This window comes from Scylla paramamosain, chromosome 17 (genome assembly GCF_035594125.1).
Source record: "Scylla paramamosain isolate STU-SP2022 chromosome 17, ASM3559412v1, whole genome shotgun sequence".
Lineage (NCBI taxonomy): Eukaryota > Metazoa > Arthropoda > Malacostraca > Decapoda > Portunidae > Scylla > Scylla paramamosain.
The window spans coordinates 14065001-14083769 of NC_087167.1; the positions used below are offsets into that span (position 1 = coordinate 14065001).

Consider the following 18769-nt stretch of genomic DNA (forward strand, 5'->3'; position numbering starts at 1 on the left):
CAGTGTGAAGCTGCCATCTGCACAGTCTGCCTCCCTTATTAAGAAACTAGTCAACCTGCCCTCGCACTCACCCGCCGCCCAACCCACCCGCCACCAGCTGTTGTCTCTAGCGGACGTCAACCCCACTATCAACATATTTCGGTTGCCACCTCATCTCACATCCTACACTGTCTCAATAAATCCAGCTCAATACATACTGTAGGTCAAGTTCTCTTGTCGAAGAGGCGGAATAAACCAGTCATGTCTCGTGTGTGGCCAGGAGTGAGGAAGCAAGCGACCACGGATTCCTAGAGTAGCGATACACGGCCAAGGTCACTCCCGGCCAAGCTGCTAGTAACGCTGCCACTGGCACGCTGTCAACTGTCACCCGAATGAATGACCGGAGCACACTGGCACCTCGGCTGCCCGCCCCATGTCTTCTCAATGGTACCACTATAAGCTTCGTTGATTCAGACATGACATCATAATGTTTGCTTATGTTGGGGATACCAGTTCTGCCATTCTTGCTCCGCCGCCGTCAAGGAAAAAACCTGGATATAAAACTATTAATAAATATAGTAAATTAAATTAAGATAAAAAAAACAATAATAATATAAATGAACAAAATTAGTTCCGCAGACTGAGGAGCGTAGTAAATTTTCGTAAATTATCAGAGCTACATAAATAATGTAGACTAAGAGGTGGCAGTCTAGGGAGTGAGCCATGAAGGCAAGCCTGGGTCAACATATTACGCGGGAGGTAAAACTTTGTCAAGTGACAGTGCGAGAGACGGCAGCACGCCCGCCACTGACACCACGCCCACTCCTGCCAATGGCCTTCCTCTTCCACACGCACCTACACACGCACTTTTCTCCTGAATACTTTTTATTTTTTTTCGTGTGTGTGTGTGTGTGTGTGTGTGTGTGTGTGTGTGTGTGTGTGTGTGTGTGTGTGTGTGTGTGTGTGTGTGTGTGTGTGTGTCGGGGAGGAGGGGTGATTGTTAGTAAAACAGTTGCTATCTTGAGAGACTCAATCGTACATCAAATAAGGCAGCCGCAAGCAACAGGTTTCTAGGTCATGGAACGAAGGTTTTATTGTGTATTTGAAGCCAGAATTTATCTATGCGATCAGTGACCTATGAGTTCCATGTCATTGTGTACATGGAGAACCGTCGAATGTGCTCCAGCAAGTCTAAATATCAGTGTTCCTTTACCATGCAATGGAGGCCACAGTATACCATCCTTCCCGGAAGTAAATACCGGTAGCTAGAGGAATATCCACTAGGGAATAATGACCCTCACCCACCTTCCCCCAACAAGCTGACCAGCGATGGCCACCCACCCCACTCCGTCGGACACTTAGCGCCTATCACGCATCACATTTAATCCTATTTGCTAATAATAGTTCCAGAGAGCTTCTTAGAATTCAGAGTTAGATACTGGGTTAAGGATGAGGCTGGGAGGAGGTAAATGGAGAATGTTGGTGGGTAAGCGAGGACGTGAGGCCTAGGGGATGGGGGCGGCTCGCCCTACAGGCCGTTACCAGCCAGGTTATGGAGACTAAAACACACCACCCGGGCCGTTACTGTCGCCCTCATAATGGACGCTTCTGCCTTCCAGGTTACACGCAGACTCCAGGAGTCCTCTCGGCCGCCTCTCAAGGCTCGGTGGGGAGGATCACGCCACCGACGACCGCACCCATGCCGCCGCCATGAAGGAATCAGAGCAGCCTTCCGCAAGCGACCAAGCGGAACAACTGGGCAGCTGACGCCGACATCTGTGACGCCGAGTGTGCGGTCACCCGCCGCTCATTACAGTCTCCCGTTACTGAACTTCAATGGGGAGAGACTTCACGACTCCCCATAATTGCAAGTCACCTAACCAAGAGTTATATTTTTAACGACCATCTCGCTAGCCAGCTGTTTCAAGGTTAAAGAGGAGATCCATCACAAAAAAATATCAAAGTTACAACTTTCCTAAATTAAATAACATCTTTCACTTGAACACGCACGTAAACATGTACTGAAGATAAATATAAACAAATATACGAAAAGCGGCAGATGTAGCGGTATCACGTCACCTGGCAACCGAAAATAAGGAGTCAGTGTGATGGAGAGGAAGGGGAAAGCCTCCCTCGCTCGTTCCAAAAGGAGGGAAGGGGTGAAAAAGAGGAAGAGGGGGACACACGAGGGTAAGGGCGGCACAGACTCGCCTAGCGATCAATAGTGAGGGTTGGGGAGGGGGAGCGAGGGATGAAGGGCCGCATCACTAACCTAACACTAATTTTTATACAACCGTTAAAATACCCTCCGCCATTCAAGCTCTCGTTAATAGAGGGAGGAAGAGGCCGGCCAACGTCCATTGTCGAGGAACTACTGCCATCGCTGCCGTCCGGCGTCCACTCGGGGGCGTCATTACTGCACTTGTTTCCACAGTTCAGATTTAATGTCGTTTGGAAGTGGGAGAGAATGGAGAGGAAAAAGCGGAAAATGGAAGAAAAACTACCTAGGAACACACACACACACACACACACACACTAGGCAACCACTACTAATGGTTGTCGCGAGGCACTGGAAGCAAACAACAAAACAGGAATTTGCATGAAGAACGGCGCCTCTTCCTCCCCTCCCCCTACAGCCCTCTGCACTCTGAAATATTTACAAGATTGGTCTATTGTCGCTCCGGGCCCCCCTCTGTTCCCTCGCGCGCCGCACCAAACAGTGACGCCGCGTCCTGCTTCCTTCCTCCCCCTACACCTCCTCTCTCCACCCTCAGCTACCCCGAAGGAAGGGTACATGCACCACCACCCTCCTCTACCTACATGTACACTCATACATTCATGCATATAAATTCAAACACATCCGCACCGCACACCCATACATACATAACTGCAAGGGAAATTGATGAAGTGGAATGAGAACAGTTGGTGAAGCAAGGTTACCGCAAATGTTGGCGAAACTGAGGCGAGGGAAGGTTGGTTAGGTCTACAAGCGACACACACACACACACACACACACACACACACACACACACACACACACACACACACACACACAAAGGAATATAGCGTTGTACACATCCCTGTCATTACGAAAGAGGAAAATTCAGCCCCTGACAGACAAGGGTCATTGTCTTACCAAGCAAGCAACCCGCTTCCCATACCACGAGGCTTCCAATATTACTATCTGCTGCTGATAACTGTACGTCTCAAAAGTTGCAATCAAGCAGATAAGTTATCACTAAGGCGGCGTTGTAACGTTACCGAGCTTATTGCAGTGAACGTAGCCGCGGTTAAAATCTGTCAATGCCCCCACAACGCTTCCCACACCGCTACCTCTGCTCCGACACTCCCACCAACCCCACCACAAACCATCAACCGCTTTGCTAACCTCCACAATCAACTGCATTTTCTCGAAACCACCACAACTCTTTCCTGGAGCCATCACGACCACAGCCACCAATGCCATCCCACCACATGCTCTACCAGTCATCCTATGCAACCCTCGCTGCTCGGCTGACGTCAGTCCCTTCAAGCCCTCCCTTACTGCACACGCCGGCGGGCTAATCCCCAACAGGAATGCAGCTACAGTAACAAGCAAACGGACACGACATGGACTGGATGGTTAATCATGCAGGGCGCGGCGGCCAGCACGCAAGCAAAAATGGTCATGTCGCTAAAAGTCTCCCTCTGTGCTGAACTGCACGCCACCACCCCCACTAACCCACCCACCCACTCTTGCCTCTCCTCCTTCACCCGCCTCGACCCTCCCTGCTCCCCTTTCTCTCTTTCTCTCCTCGAAGGGAATGATCATAAATAGCACCGTGAGTTATTCGTTTCTGGAGAAACTAATGGCAGTAATCTATTCAGTCAAATTCCGGAGGAGGAGAATCTCCGTCCTTAGCAGGTGAAGGGAGGGATCTCTCAGTTTGCCTTTGTTCAGCTGGATGAGGGGATGGTGGAGGGGTAAAGAGTGCGACACACACACACACACACACACACACACACACACACACACACACACACACACACACACACACACACGTACGCTCCCCTCGCGCAGACGGAAGCGTCACGAACCCTCATCCTGGCCTGGACAAAAACAAGTCGTCGCTACAATTCTGTGGTGCTGTGGAGGGAGAAAAAAAAAAAAAAAAAAAAAAAAAAAAAAAAAAAAAGTGAACCAGGTCATATTTCGTATTTTGTTGTCGCTGTTAAAAGGTTAAAAACATATAATTCCTATCCTGCAGGTGGGTTGTTGTAGCTAAGGTCGTTCAGTCCATGTCTCCCCCAATTACTAGCGCCTTGACGAGGTTCTGGCACCGAGATCAGAAGGTGCTGTTCCTTACCAGCGAGTCGACGCCTGACCCTCGTCGCCACTCTCAAGTTAAATTACACAAAATCAATGAAAGAACCGTATGACTTGTTTACTAGCGTTTCCGTAAACAGCAGCAAGGGGAGGGGGGAGGAGAGAGAGAGAGAGAGAGAGAGAGAGAGAGAGAGAGAGAGAGAGAGAGAGAGAGAGAGAGAGAGAGAGAGAGAGAGAGAGAGAGAGAGAGAGAGAGAGAGAGAGAGAGAGAGTTAATATGGAGTAGTAACCGACTCCCTTTGTTCATCTACAACTGTTTCATTACTACAATCCAATTATCTTTCATCTCTGCCTCTTTTTCACCAGGCCCCGTCGTCCCCTCTCCCCGTGTCATATCCCTCCAGCCTCTGACTTTTCCTTTTTATCCCTGCCGCTTCCCATTTCCGCCTTCGGGCCATTCCCTCTCTAAGCACCGACGCCACCTCCCCTTTCCCATCCTTACACTCCTTGTCTTCATTCCTCGGCTTGCCTAACCGCTAACACCGTCTCCGGGCCCACCCTCACACCCCAGCGCCCCTCCCCCGCAGCCATCCCGTCCCCGCCAGGCCGCCCCACAGTAATCACCACCAAGTCGTCACGGGCTTGGTCGGTGCGCCGGGCCGCTAAAGTGGCCAAAGTTCCCGGGCGTCCCTTGATGAGGCTGGAAAGAAGACATTAACTTTTTTGAGAAACTTAACTGAGTCTGCTTGAGGTCATTAAACACCGAGTGACTACTGAAACTACTACTCTACTACTGCCAGTACTATACTGACAGGCCGACAGACGAGCTGACATATCGTGTTCATCATAACCAGCTAGCTATTTCTGAGCTAACAAATTTACAAGGCTCTAAGTTGCCAGCATTATGAACGCAATAATCAACGCAGTTCCCCCCCCCCCCTCTCTCTCTCATGGCCAAACCCGGCGTGGTCTTGTTACTTCCTATCCTTTTCACCCCTTTTTGAAAGCGAGCCTGGCAGTGGTGGGACGGATGGATGCTCAGGACCCAAGGAGCTGCCTCACACATTACTTCATTAGCCGCACAATGCCGCGCTCCCTCGACACAATCAGCAGCTCTTGATAGTTAATCCAGACGCACGTGCTTCCCTCATCACTCGCCAGACGCCGCCGCCGACACCACCACCACCACCGTCGTCGCCCTTTCCCAAACCCTTTGCCCTCCCCCATCCCCCGCACGCCCTCCTCCTGACTTTCTCCCCACCTACTCGGTACCTTCTTACTCCCTCCGCCAGCCATCCCTCTCGCCCACACTCTGGTTTGCGTGCTCACAAAAAGTCTCTCTAAATATAGCAAAATACTTTATCTCAGTCGCCGTCTAACTTTCAGCCTTTGATACAAAAAAGAAAATGGACCTCCAAGTGATGTCTTTGGAAATGTGCGTATGGTGTTGCAGCTTCACTTCCCCACTTACCATAAGGAAGGAGGATATACTGAGAGAGAGAGAGAGAGAGAGAGAGAGAGAGAGAGAGAGAGAGAGAGAGAGAGAGAGAGAGAGAGAGAGAGAGAGAGAGAGAGAGAGAGAGAGAGAGAGAGAGAGACTAAGGAAGGGACCCAGGGACAAGGGGAGCGAGGTGGAGGGCGGGGGAACAGGGAGGTAGAAAGTTGCAAAGGGAATTTTGCTCAGTGTGGAGGTAACTTGGGTGAGAAGTGACCGCAGGGATGCAGAGACTGAATACGAGGAGGAAGAGTGAAGCGAAGTTGGTGAGAGGCAGATTGCGGGGTAAAGGGGGGGAGGGGGTGTCGCCATGCTGGCCGGGTGCCAACTTCCCTTTCCTCTCCTTTCCTGCCCCGCCCCATCCCGCCCTTCCAACTAGGCAACCTTACCCTTACCAGCCAATTTTCCCTCGGATCAACCACGAAAAAATGTTGTCCTTTATGCCTTCCACAGCACTCACCCCTCGCAGGCCTTGCTTCCCCATTCAGCTGTTAAAAATCTCCCTACAACATTAGGAGTGCTATATGATAACCCGCAGCATTACACAGTAGCATTAGCGTGACTATGGTAGTACATGTGTGCGTGGGAGGCGACAATGGTTATGACAGACAACTGCTATGGAGGGAGTAGAGGGCGTGCATGTAACTTCCGGTGCAGGTGGCAGGAGGAGGAGTCAGTGAGAAAAGCAGCACCTGGTGGCGATCAGTGCGTGGCGGGTGTCAGGGACTAGGCGGTGGCAAGGCGCCTCGGTGCTCCTCATTGGGCTGCTGCCGCTACTGGGAATTAAGGAAAATCACTGACTTTCCCCTCACACGCCCTTCCCATTTGTCTAGGCGGGGGAGAGAAGGTAGTGGAAAATTGGCTATTACGGGCTGGCAACCCTCTCAGTGGTCCAGCCGCCCCGGGGATAATTCAATATCGCGCCCCTCGCCGGCCCCTCCACTGTCCACGCCCGGGGCAGAGAGAGGAGCAGGCGGGGCAGGGAAGGAGAGTGGGGCGGGGTATGGGAGCGAGATGCATAGGAGGATAAGACTGTCAGGGTGAGTTCGACCAGATGCATTTCTCTCCAACGGCTGAAATGGGTAAACTGAATACAGCTTGAACCGAACAAGGAAGGAAGGGGAAAACGGAGAGAGGGAAAAGAACAGGCATTGAATCAGCCACAGAGAAGCGGCAGGCAATGATGGGCGGTGACCTGACGGGGCTGGCGGTGCCACGGTTGGTGTTTAGCGTTCCTGGTGGAGTTACACAAGGATCGAGAGGAAGGATCCGCTGGGTGACAGTGGAGCGAGGGATATTTCGACCAAGCGTTGTAGGAATAAACCAAGAGAGGGAGCCAGGGGATGAAAAATGGACCAGAGGGGTTTGGGTGGCTTTGGAAACCGGTCATAGAGAGAGAGAGAGAGAGAGAGAGAGAGAGAGAGAGAGAGAGAGAGAGAGAGAGAGAGAGAGAGAGAGAGAGAGAGAGAGAGAGAGAGAGATTAACCACATGAGGTAAACGTTTGATGAAGCGCAACTCGTTTAATGAGCTTACGCCCTTGCCATACTAAGAAAAAAAACTATGAAAGTAAAGGAAGAGGAAATGGAGGAGGACAAAAGCGTGTTACCTTATTTACCTTTTTCGTCTTAAACGCTCAGGTATTAAAGGCAACATGAAGCATTTACCTTTTTCCCTCCTGGCGGGCACCTTCAGAGGAAGCCGTCAACTACCTGTACACTCATTAAAACCAGGTGACAAAAAATGCGCCGGCTACTCCCTTTGTTTATGTTGGGACAAAGCCAGAGCGCCGCCTCCCACTCTATCGCCCTCCCCATTTCCTTTCACTTCACTGTTTCTTTGGGGAGAAGTATAAGGCGTAGTAGTTAAGTAATAATTAAGCTACAAATGAAGCCCTCACCGCTACAAGGCGTCCTGCTCTCCACTTCCCTCAATTATCTGTCCAGAGAATTGTGTAATGCTTTAACACGTCATCCAAGCTGCTTCATCTGTGCCATCTCGGTCAAGTGTTGGACGACAAGGTACATGTGGGCTTGCGGCGCGCGCGCGCGCCCGTGTGTGTGTGTGTGTGTGTGTGTGTGTGTGTGTGTGTGTGTGTGTGTGTGTGTGTGTGTGTGTGTGTGTGTACTCATGATGATAGCAGGTTGGCATGCAAATCAACAACCTTGCAGAGCACTCTTCACTAATTCCCATGTGGATCGTGGCGGGAGACGAAAGACGAGTGAGGAGGGAGGGAGAGGCAGGCGGGCAGGCAGGATAGGATGGGACTGGCCTGGTCTGAGGGGAAGGAGAGAGGGAGTCGTAAGCACCGGATACATACAGAAAGATAAACAGCGAGACATCAAGAGGCTATCGAAATAATCCTCGTAGCAGCGGCAGTGGCAGGTAGGCGCCCAACCCAACCCTCGCTTTGCCGTCAATAACATAACCACACCGTCTCGAGCCATCTCACCGCCACGTGACTCGGCCGACAGTTCCACGTACACGTATCTCAATCCCCAGCAAACCCTCGTCCTGTCTCTGTGGATGTTGAGGGAGACGAGGAAGGGAAGGAATGGCAGACGGCAGCTTCCAATACAGTGGCCGGCCATTATCGACATTATCAGTAACATGCGCACATCCGAATCGATTTTATGTTGCCGGGGAGGAAGGAAAGGGTAAAGGGGATGGCGTGGGAGAGTGGGAGTGGAGGGAAGGGAGTAACCAACACCATCAGTGCTCCATCTCTCGCCCTGACAGGGATGTCGCTAATGCACCGGAACGAACTAAATAACGAATAATACGTATCTGTACATACGCCAGTAACCTTATTGCGTTTAATGCGAGGCGTTTAAATATAACAACACTAATAAATTTCCGCTCACGAGTCTGCAAAAATACGTTAGAATAAAATTGATTCCTCCAGTTAGGGAGGTGTGTGTGTGTGTGTGTGTGTGTGTGTGTGTGTGTGTGTGTGTGTGTGTGTGTGTGTGTGTGTGTGTGTGTGTGTGTGTGTGTACGGGGAGAGAAAGGCGCCTCGAGGATCACAATACAGCTCAGTCTGTCCCGCGGACGACAAGCTGCTCAAGGCCACGCGGATATCGGACCTAGAGAACAATGAACTACATGGAAATCGGGAGAACGGAAAACTCGCAGCGAGTCTCAACATGAAAGATCCCCACTGAAGGGCTTGAGGAGCATGAAGGCGAGGCGAGACGGGGGAGGTGGGGAGGGAGGTTCACAGAGAGGGGAGTGGAGCGTAGAAGACGTCGAGCAAGGACGAGGGGGAGGAAGGGGAGCCCGCGATAACTTGGGCAGAGAAAATAAGCATTCTGGGTGATGGAGGATGCAAGGCGGGGAAGAGCCGAGGGGTGTGGAGGAAGAAGACAGTGGTAGGGAAGGACGAGATGTGCGGAGAGAGGGGGTGGAGGATAGGTTTACTGAAGGGGAGAAATGGGGGATGCGAGAGGGGAAATGAGAGGCGTGTTCAAGTGGAATAAGTTGATGCCGGGAAGCGTCAGAGTCGTGGTAATTCTAAAACGGAATGATTTTACACTTGGTATCTGTGTGGTTGTTAGCTAGTTGTGTGAACGAGTGAATGAGCGAGACTTGTGTGAGGCATGAACGTGTATGAGTGAACGAGCTAGGCTTCAGTCATAAGTGTTAAGTTGAAGTGCGCGGCCTGGCGCCGAGAGATCACCTACCTCCAGCCTTCTGTTCACACCTTCTGTGAATAAACACCTGCACTGTTACCTGCGTTTCCTGTGCCCCTGCTGGTCAAGAGTCGAACATGGCGCAGTGAGTAGGATCAGGACAAGGCTGCAGTGGGTACGGCGCAGAATGGAGAAGCAGTTGGAGGCGCTGGCTGCCCTGCTAGCGCGACAGTCGGAGCAGAGTCAGGCTCTGCTAGCGCGACAGTCGGAGCAGAGTCAGGCTCGCGAGGAGCGTTTAACCCAGCTGCTGGAGAGAGTGGGGACACAAGCTCCCAGTCGCACCACGGCGAGCAATGAAGGCGAAACCACAGCCCGCAGCACGTCTACCCAGGGCGCGAGGTTCCCGACGTCCGCCACCATCATTCCTCACTTAACGGCGTCAGCATCTTTACGTGAGTTCGACACGTGGCGCCATAAGTTTGAAGGATACGTAACCCTCGCCAGGATAGACTGTCTCTCCCTGGCTGAGCAGAGGGCGGCACTCGCTGCTGTCCTAGACGACGAGTGGACCCGTACACTTCGCTACGGGATAAGCTTACCGAGAGACGCGGAGTTAAGAACCATCCTCGATGCAATGTGTGAGTACCTGCGAAGCCAGCGCAACATCATCATGGATAGAAGAGACTTCTACTCCCGCGTGCAAGAAACGCAAGAAGGTTTTGACGACTTTTTATGTGCTGTTAAGGAAATCGCCAATTTCTGTGACTTTTGCGACCAGTGCATAAACCATCAGCTGCGTGACAGAATTGTCGTTGGGACACGAGACGAAGTGGCTCTGAAACGCATGCTGGAAAACAAGAAACTCACCCTTGAAAACGCCATAGATATTTGCAGAGCATCGGAGAGCGCTAACCAGTGTAGTGCAGTACTAAGGGGCGGCTCTCACTCTTCGAGCCATGGTGTGAACGCTGTCTCGAACTACAGGAAGGGCAGTTTCGGGGGCTCAAGCCCCACGGGCTGTTATCGTTGTGGCAAAGATTGTCGCAGTGACAAAAGGGGATGCCAGGCAATAGATAAAGTGTGTCGTAACTGCGGGAAAAGAGGGCATTTTGCGAGTGTATGTCAGCAGACAGTGAGGAAACGACGAGGAGCTTCGAGGAGTTCCTCAACTGTCTCTCCTCATCGCGGTGCAGGCCCGAGGCGGGGAGCCAGTGCCAGTGTATACCAGCTCTTATCAGGCGTATACACAAAGACGGTGACGGCACGACCTGCGCCCCAGGTGCTCATTACCACCACACATCCCGCTGGAAGAGACAAGATTACGTGGACTCCTGACTCTGGGGCCGAAACGACCGTTATTGGCCTCGACACGGCAACACTCCTTGGAATCCCGCCCTCCAGCTTGGCGCCCGCTGATGGTGATGGACTTTATGCTGCCGGTAATCACCCCCTCACCTGTGTAGGAACTTTCTCGTCGCACTTGCAACTGGGCGACAGGGAAGCTGAGACTGTTGTGAGCGTGGTGAAGGAGGTGAAGGGGGCGCTGCTTAGCTGGTACGATTCCATCGCTCTCGGAATCCTCCCCGAAGATTTTCCGGCTCAAATCCGACCGCTACGCAGGGAAGAACAGCACACCGGCAACAGCTCCATCAAGTACCCGACCGCCTCGCAGCCACCTCTATCTACGCCCACAGAAGTGATCAGCTGGCCTCATTCCTACGACCCAACGCCACAGCAGCGTGCGGGGCACGCTGCTGCTGTGATCAAGGCCTTTCCCAGCGTCTTCGAAGCAAAGGAAGGTTTACGTGCAATGGCTGGTGGATCCATGGCCATCGAGTTGACAGACGACGCTCGACCCTTCGCCGTAACAGCATCTCGTACAATCCCTTACAATTGGCGTGAAGAAATTAAGAGCCAGTTGGAAGAGCTGCTTAACAAGGGAATCATCGAGAGTGTGGACTACCCTACGGCATGGTGCCACCCCATCGTGCCTGTCCCAAAAAAGACATCTGGTGTAAGGCTGTGTGTTGACCTGACACGACTCAACCGTTACGTGAAGAGGCCCGTGTATCCAGTGCGCTCACCTCATGACGCCATCGCCTCGATCGGGACCGGAGCAGTTTGGTTCACCACTCTTGATGCCAAGATGGGGTATTTTCAAGTCCCCATTAGAGAAGAAGACCAGGATTTAACCTGCTTCATAACACCTTGGGGTCGGTACAAGTTTCGGCGAGCGGTTATGGGTCTCGTCTCGTCTGGAGACGAGTATAACCGTCGAGGAGACCAAGCTCTCGGCGACATACCTAACACCATCAAGATCGTGGACGACATCCTGGCCTATGACTCCACCTACAGTGCGCACTTAGCCCATGTCATTCAGATTGTGCGGCGGTGTGACCAGCACGGCATCACTCTCAACCCACAGAAGTTTACATTCGCGGAAAGAGTGGTAGATTACTGTGGTTACTCTGTTTCTGGACAAGGCTACACGACAGACTCAAAGAAAGTTAAGGCAATCTCTGACTTCCCACGACCACAGCACATCACCGACTTACGATCATTCATGGGTCTTACAAACCAGCTTGGAAGCTTTTCTCCTGCTGTGGCTGCAGCTGCACAACCCCTCAGAGATCTCTTACGCCCGAAGAACAGTTGGTGCTGGTCTCCTAACCATGAAGAGGCGTTTGAGAAGGTGAAACAGTGTCTCGTCAGCCCACCTGTCTTGGCATACTTCGACCCATCATTACCAACGATGCTACAGACTGACGCCTCAAGGATGCACGGATTTGGATTCGTTCTCCTGCAGAAGCACAGTGACCAGTGGAAGATGGTGCAATGCGGGTCAAGATTTGTTACAGACACAGAGAGCCGCTATGCAGTAATAGAGTTGGAAATGGCTGCAATCGTCTGGGCAGTCAGGAAATGTGGCACCTACCTGAAAGGACTCCCTCACTTCGATCTAGTGCTCGACCACCGCCCGCTGATACCTCTCCTCAATAGCAAGTTGTTGGGAGAAATAGAGAACCTGCGGCTGCAGCGCATGAGGGAGAAGCTTGCTCAGTATTCTTTCACAGCAAGCTGGCAAAAGGGATCGACACACTGTGTGCCCGACGCCCTCTCACGTGCTCCAGTACAGGACCCAGTGGAGGAAGAGGATGCTGCTACTTCTGGTGACCTCGACCCTCTCCACTCAGCGGTCATCTCAGCGTTATCTGCCACCAATGAGGACGGCGTCCGCTTAGCACCACTCCAGGATCAGACTGTGGAAATGGTACGTGCCGCAGCAGCAAGAGACGGGGAGTACTGCTTGCTCAAGAACGTCATCATCGAGGGCTTCCCTGATCATTGCCACGACCTCGATCACCGCTTGCGTACGTACTGGCCGGTGCGCAGTCTGCTGGCCGTAGACGACGACCTGGTGGTTTACGGGCCGAGGCTTCTTATTCCTCACAGCCTCCGCCGAGAAACACTAGAGCGACTCCATGACAGTCATCAGGGGATGGAGCGCACCAAGCGACGGGCCCGACAAACGGTGTACTGGCCTGGTATGGACAGAGACGTTGAGAACGTCGTTTCTGGATGCTCACTATGCCGTCCACTCCTACCAAGCCAAGCCAACGAACCTCTCTGGCAGGACACGGACACACCCAGCAGGGTGTTTGAGTCAGTTTCTGCAGACTACTTCCACGCAGCAGGCCGTACATACCTCGTGTATGTAGATCGCTTGTCTGGGTGGCCTCACGTGTCTGCATGCTCACGTCCAGCATCGGCTGATCAGCTCGTTCGTGTCCTTCGGGGTGTGTTCGCCGACACGGGCGTGCCTGTTCTCCTGAGGACTGACGGTGGACCGCAGTTCACTTCTTCATCGGTACGGCGCTTCCTGGCTCGATGGGGGGTGGAGCATCGTGTATCTTCACCTCATTATCCACGCTCCAATGGTCACGCCGAGGCAGCGGTCAAGTCCGTGAAGAAGCTGATCCTCACGACCACACAGCAGGGACACCTGGACGAGGATGCGTTCGCTCGCGGGTTGCTGGAACTGCGCAACACTCCGAGGGCGGAAGGGCGATCACCAGCACAAGTCCTCTTCGGTCATCCTATGAGGTCCTGTGTCCCGGCTCATCATCGCTCATACGCTCAGCAGTGGCAGCGCGCTGCTGATGAGTGCGACGCCAAGGCAGAGCGACTGAGGAAGAAAGCGAAACTTCGCCACGACGCGTCCGCCCGTACTCTTCCTCTCCTGCACCTCGGTGGCCACGTCGACGTTCAAGATCACACGACAGGCCTCTGGGATCGCCTGGGTGTCATCGTGGCTGTTGGGCGAAGGAGAGATTACCTCATCAAGATGGGCAGCGGTCGCGTGATGTGGCGTAATAGAAGACACCTACGCCCACACAGACCTCTTGCTCCCCTTCCTGTCGAGCAGCACACCGCTCATGGCGGTGCAGCGCTTCAGCATCAGGGTCACGAGGAACACCACCATCCCGGCAGCCCGGAGCATCAGGGTAACGGGGTACACCGTGGCCGAGAGCAACCAGAGCGTCGAAGCAGCCGACAGCGTAGGGAGCCGAGACGACTGCAGGTGCGGTGGCACCGTAGCACCTACGATTAGTCGTACGTGTTCATTGTACGCTGTGTTTGTTTTGTGTATATGTACCGTGTTTTCTGTACTTCAATCATTGTAACTTTGTTTCATGTGTTACGGTAGCCATAACAAAGATAAGGAATCTTCCTTATGTCTCGGGGGAGGTGTGTGGTTGTTAGCTAGTTGTGTGAACGAGTGAATGAGCGAGACTTGTGTGAGGCATGAACGTGTATGAGTGAACGAGCTAGGCTTCAGTCATAAGTGTTAAGTTGAAGTGCGCGGCCTGGCGCCGAGAGATCACCTACCTCCAGCCTTCTGTTCACACCTTCTGTGAATAAACACCTGCACTGTTACCTGCGTTTCCTGTGCCCCTGCTGGTCAAGAGTCGAACAGTATCCAAACACCACCAAGATTAGAAAAATGCAAATAAGCTCCTAAATTTTGCACCTAAGTGAGGGTGAAGGGCTGCCGAGGTGGGGGGAAAAGTCCGCCACTGGGAAGGAAATGCAATATGGCTCAAGAGTCTCACTGAGGAGGAGGAGGAGGAGGAGGAGGAGGAGGAGGAGGAGGAGGGATAGATAAAGAATATGGACAAATAAAAAAATAAAGGAAAGTAAGAGAAATATTAAGATTTCAAGGAAGGCGCTATGAACGAGGGCGAAGGTGGAGACGAGAAGGGAAGGACTATGGAGGAGGAGGATGGAAGATAATACGAGTGGTTGGGGCAGCAAAACACTCCAGCCACAAGGGCGACACCCGAGCCTCACGCCGGCCGCGGTCTGCTGGCGCCCGAGGACAGGATATTCACCTCCCCGTCAGGGTCACTCGGATCACACCGGTAACCCACCACCACCACCACACAACCGTCACTCCACTCACCACAATCCGACTCAGCCCGCACCACCTAGAACACTTAGTTGGGTTCCCACCATTGCGCTGTCACCACCGTCCTTCCCTCTCCGCAGCGTTGAAACACTCCCAAGCACAAGTCACTAGGGAATTACACCCACGCCCTTCTCGCCCCAGTGCCATACTCCTGATGTAAGTCTTGGCGAGGTTCTCTCGGTATGAATGCCCAACGCCAGTCCCAGTCGTCTCCACCCCCTCAGACCACACCCAGCAACACCAGCAGACGCCACACGGCCAAGGACTGTCTCCATCTCACCTTAATAATGGTTGGTGCACAAAGTTATTACTCAACTCCTGCTGTGGTCCACACCGAAGCCGAAGCACAGAGATCCTTAAATACCCGTATGGCGGCGTTCAAAAGGAGCATTACGTCAAGAGAAGGGGTGAGGGGGAGGGGGGAGGGCGTGGCGCCTCTCAGGTGTCTGCCAGCCGGGCGTGTACGGACACAGACGGTGACGCCCGGCTGCCGGTGCCTGTCTTTGGCACCTCCTCACCGTCGCCCACTACGCTCTCCCTACCACCCTCCCCAGACTCCTCCGTACTTTTTAGCAAATTAGATTACACAAAGTCCGTCTACTTTTCTCACCCGAGCGTTTCCCACTACCGTGGCTGTCACTTTGTTCTGGCGTCAACTAACAATGTGCTAATGCTGGAGAAGACAGGTCAAGGATGTTGGGGGTAAAATGAGGAGCGATGACAAGGGACGCAAAGGATATGAAACCAAGATAGATAAATAAATAAATAAATAAATAAATAAATAGATAAATAAATAAATAAATAAATTTGATAAATAAAAATAATGCTTTGCAATGACCTTGGGACGCCCTTACACTTCCGGTGGCCTATGATGAGCGTTCGGGAAGCCCCACGACACTCTACTGCCAAAGGGTACCTCATGATCAGACACCTTGCGCCCCATCACCACCAGTGAAACACAACAGCAAGGAAGTCGACATCCTTACCTTCACTCTTTACCAAGGCAGGCAATAATAATTTAATTTCATCATAACAAGAGGCAAAATAGCCTAGATCTACATGTAAATTAGTGCGTAGACAGAAATGCTCCAGCAAACACTTCACTTCAGGGTGGCGTGAAAACCTGTTGACAGTGCAAGGCACGTAAACCATTGAAGACAAGTGCATGTTATTAATATTTATCCATGCGAATGTGTTTAGCTTACGTGTTGTGCATAATTGCATCATTTGTTACTAAGGTAACGATGAATACATAAATAACAGCCAAGAGACTTATAATGGACTATGCCCTTTATTACTTTAATTCTGAAAAGGGGTTATGAAACGTGTTCGTCACCATACTTACTACCATGAAAGGTTCTCATTACGCTTGAAAATCGTGCGGGAGACACTCCGTCTCCACCCAAACACCAGACCATGACGCATTATATCAACCGGATTTTTGTCTTATGGGAATACCAGATCTTCCCCTTGTTGCCTGCCACACCCTACTCGGGTTGTCTCTCAACCCAGTACGTAATGGAAATCATGAAGCGAATTCTCCCATCACTCAAGACATCTCATGGCTTGCCTTCTCAATCAATAGCAGGGTTCCTGTATAAAACTTTTTCACATTCATTTACGATAATCGGATTATTACAGAATCAAACCTGGCCCCGGTCTTCCCTTTCTCACGAGAGGTGCCGCATGGAGAACGGAGAGCCCCGCTGATGCCTGTTTCAAATCAACACCCCACTTCCTGTGCCGCCCTGCCTACCCTCCCACTGGCACACCCAACATGCCACACCCAGTCCATTTTAAAAGTTTGCCAACTGGCGTTTTGGTGGAGGTAAGCCAAGGCTGGGGGCGAAGAACCTCGGCCACGTGACTATCTCTTTCCCTATAACCTTGGCCGCCCCTCGACATCCCAGGGCCACACCACCACAGCTCCTCTTACTAATCAGGTGGATATTTTTTCATCTAACCAGTTACTTAACTAAATAAACAATAAATACAAAAATCACATTATATCAATACGTCAATAAATACTAATGATGTAAAAAGCAAGATAAATTCGTTATCAATAAGTTAATCAAGACCAGCATGTGAAGTGACTATTCCTTCTTTATCGGCCCGATGGCGGCGTGTGGCACCGCCAAGCGTAGCGAGTGGCAACATCTGGCATCAGCACAAGTTCCCGGTAGATTACGTCAGAGGCAGCGGCAGCGTGTTTGGTCGGCAGAGTCTTTGTTGGTGTACTGGCGCCACCCTCCCCAACCTGCCCTGCCCTCCTCTGCCAGGACTAACTCAATGCACGTGCACCTTGTTTCCCATTGCAACGCACCCGATCTGAAGAGACGAAGTTGGCAATCGTATATTTACATATTGGAGACGAAAATGTTGGCACTTCCGGTCCATTGTTAGAGTTCCCTTTTATGGTGAGCGAAGAAAACGGGAAGACATCCTGTGAAGCAAGTCACCCACCAACACGTGGTGACTGGTGGGCAGTGGTACGGACTAGGTGGATGTTAGCTACAGGAATTGTGACCTCTCGTCAACTTGCTCGTGTGGATCCTATTATTATTATTATTTTATTTTTTTACTCTAAATATAGTTTAGGGATCCAGAATAATGAAAAGAGCTACATGACAACCTTCTATTATGATTATCTCCAAAATATCGCAGCTTGAATACATGATTTACGTTTTACTCGGTTATCACTATTTTATCTTTCTGAAAATATATACGTAATATTCATACCACCGAGTTCATACATGTTCAATAATTCGATTGATTTATCAGTATTATTTTTTTTTATTCCTAAATTCAGTGCATGCTAATGGTTCCATGAAATATTGTGTAAGGAAGTTGACACACGTGAGCAAGGTGTGGTTTAACTGTAAATGCGGACTAAGTTTGGAATATGCATGTCGCCTTAATGCAACCCTCATTAATTACCATGTCACAAAGAATAAATAAAAATATCCCGACTTTGAAGTTAACCATCAAATGTCTCAACAGAAACATCTACAGAACGTCACACGCATACGCATGACCAGGTGTGTGTGTGTGTGTGTGTGTGTGTGTGTGTGTGTGTGTGTGTGTGTGTGTGTGTGTGTGTGTGTGTGTGTGTGTGTGTGTGTGTGTAAAATTAGAGGCAATAATTGAAAATGCGTAAGGAACAAATGCGTAAAAATGGCTGGTGAAATGTTGCAACTCAGCTGTCATCCCTACGGATCACAATATGGCGGGTTATCGCATCTCTATAGGATCGGTCAGCGACAGAGGCAGTGTGAAGTGACAGGCTTTATATGTATCGACTCGAAATACCAAAGGTCTGATACATCGTCGGCGGAGACTTATTTCGTACATGTTGGAGCAAAAGGAAATTTGATTATAACTATTATGCAATCATATACACATGTATTCTCGATGACGCGATTAAGTAATGAATGCGAGTGATGAACGCTGAATGCGGCCACTTTCTACAGGCCAGTATCAGCAGCAGCACAAACGTAACTTTGCAAACCATGCTACCAACTCCCGCCCAGAGCCTACAAGCTTAAAAAGAAATTTCAGTCATGACTATAAACTCCCATAAAAGCCACTTCAAGAACATATAATCATGAGCTTGAATTATCCACACTGCAGTGGAAAGTACCGAGGGGTGCTCGTGGCCAGGACCATCATGACGCCACCCTCTTTCCTGGGCAGGTGAGCCACAACCCGAGAATGCCCAAGCCACTATATGATCCCGGATATTGCAATGCAACCTAAGGTAAAGTTAGCAAGGGGAGAGAGAGAGAGAGAGAGAGAGAGAGAGAGAGAGAGAGAGAGAGAGAGAGAGAGAGAGAGAGAGAGAGAGAGAGAGAGAGAGAGAGAGAGAGAGAGAGAGAGAGAGAGAGAGAGA

The 18769-nt window shown here is 51.2% G+C and overlaps 1 protein-coding gene across 1 annotated transcript in view; it reads right to left on the reverse strand.

Annotated features, from left to right (window-relative positions):
- The window catches only part of LOC135108503 (polypyrimidine tract-binding protein 1-like), a 104386-nt gene that overhangs the window by 84903 nt on the left and 714 nt on the right, over positions 1-18769 (reverse strand).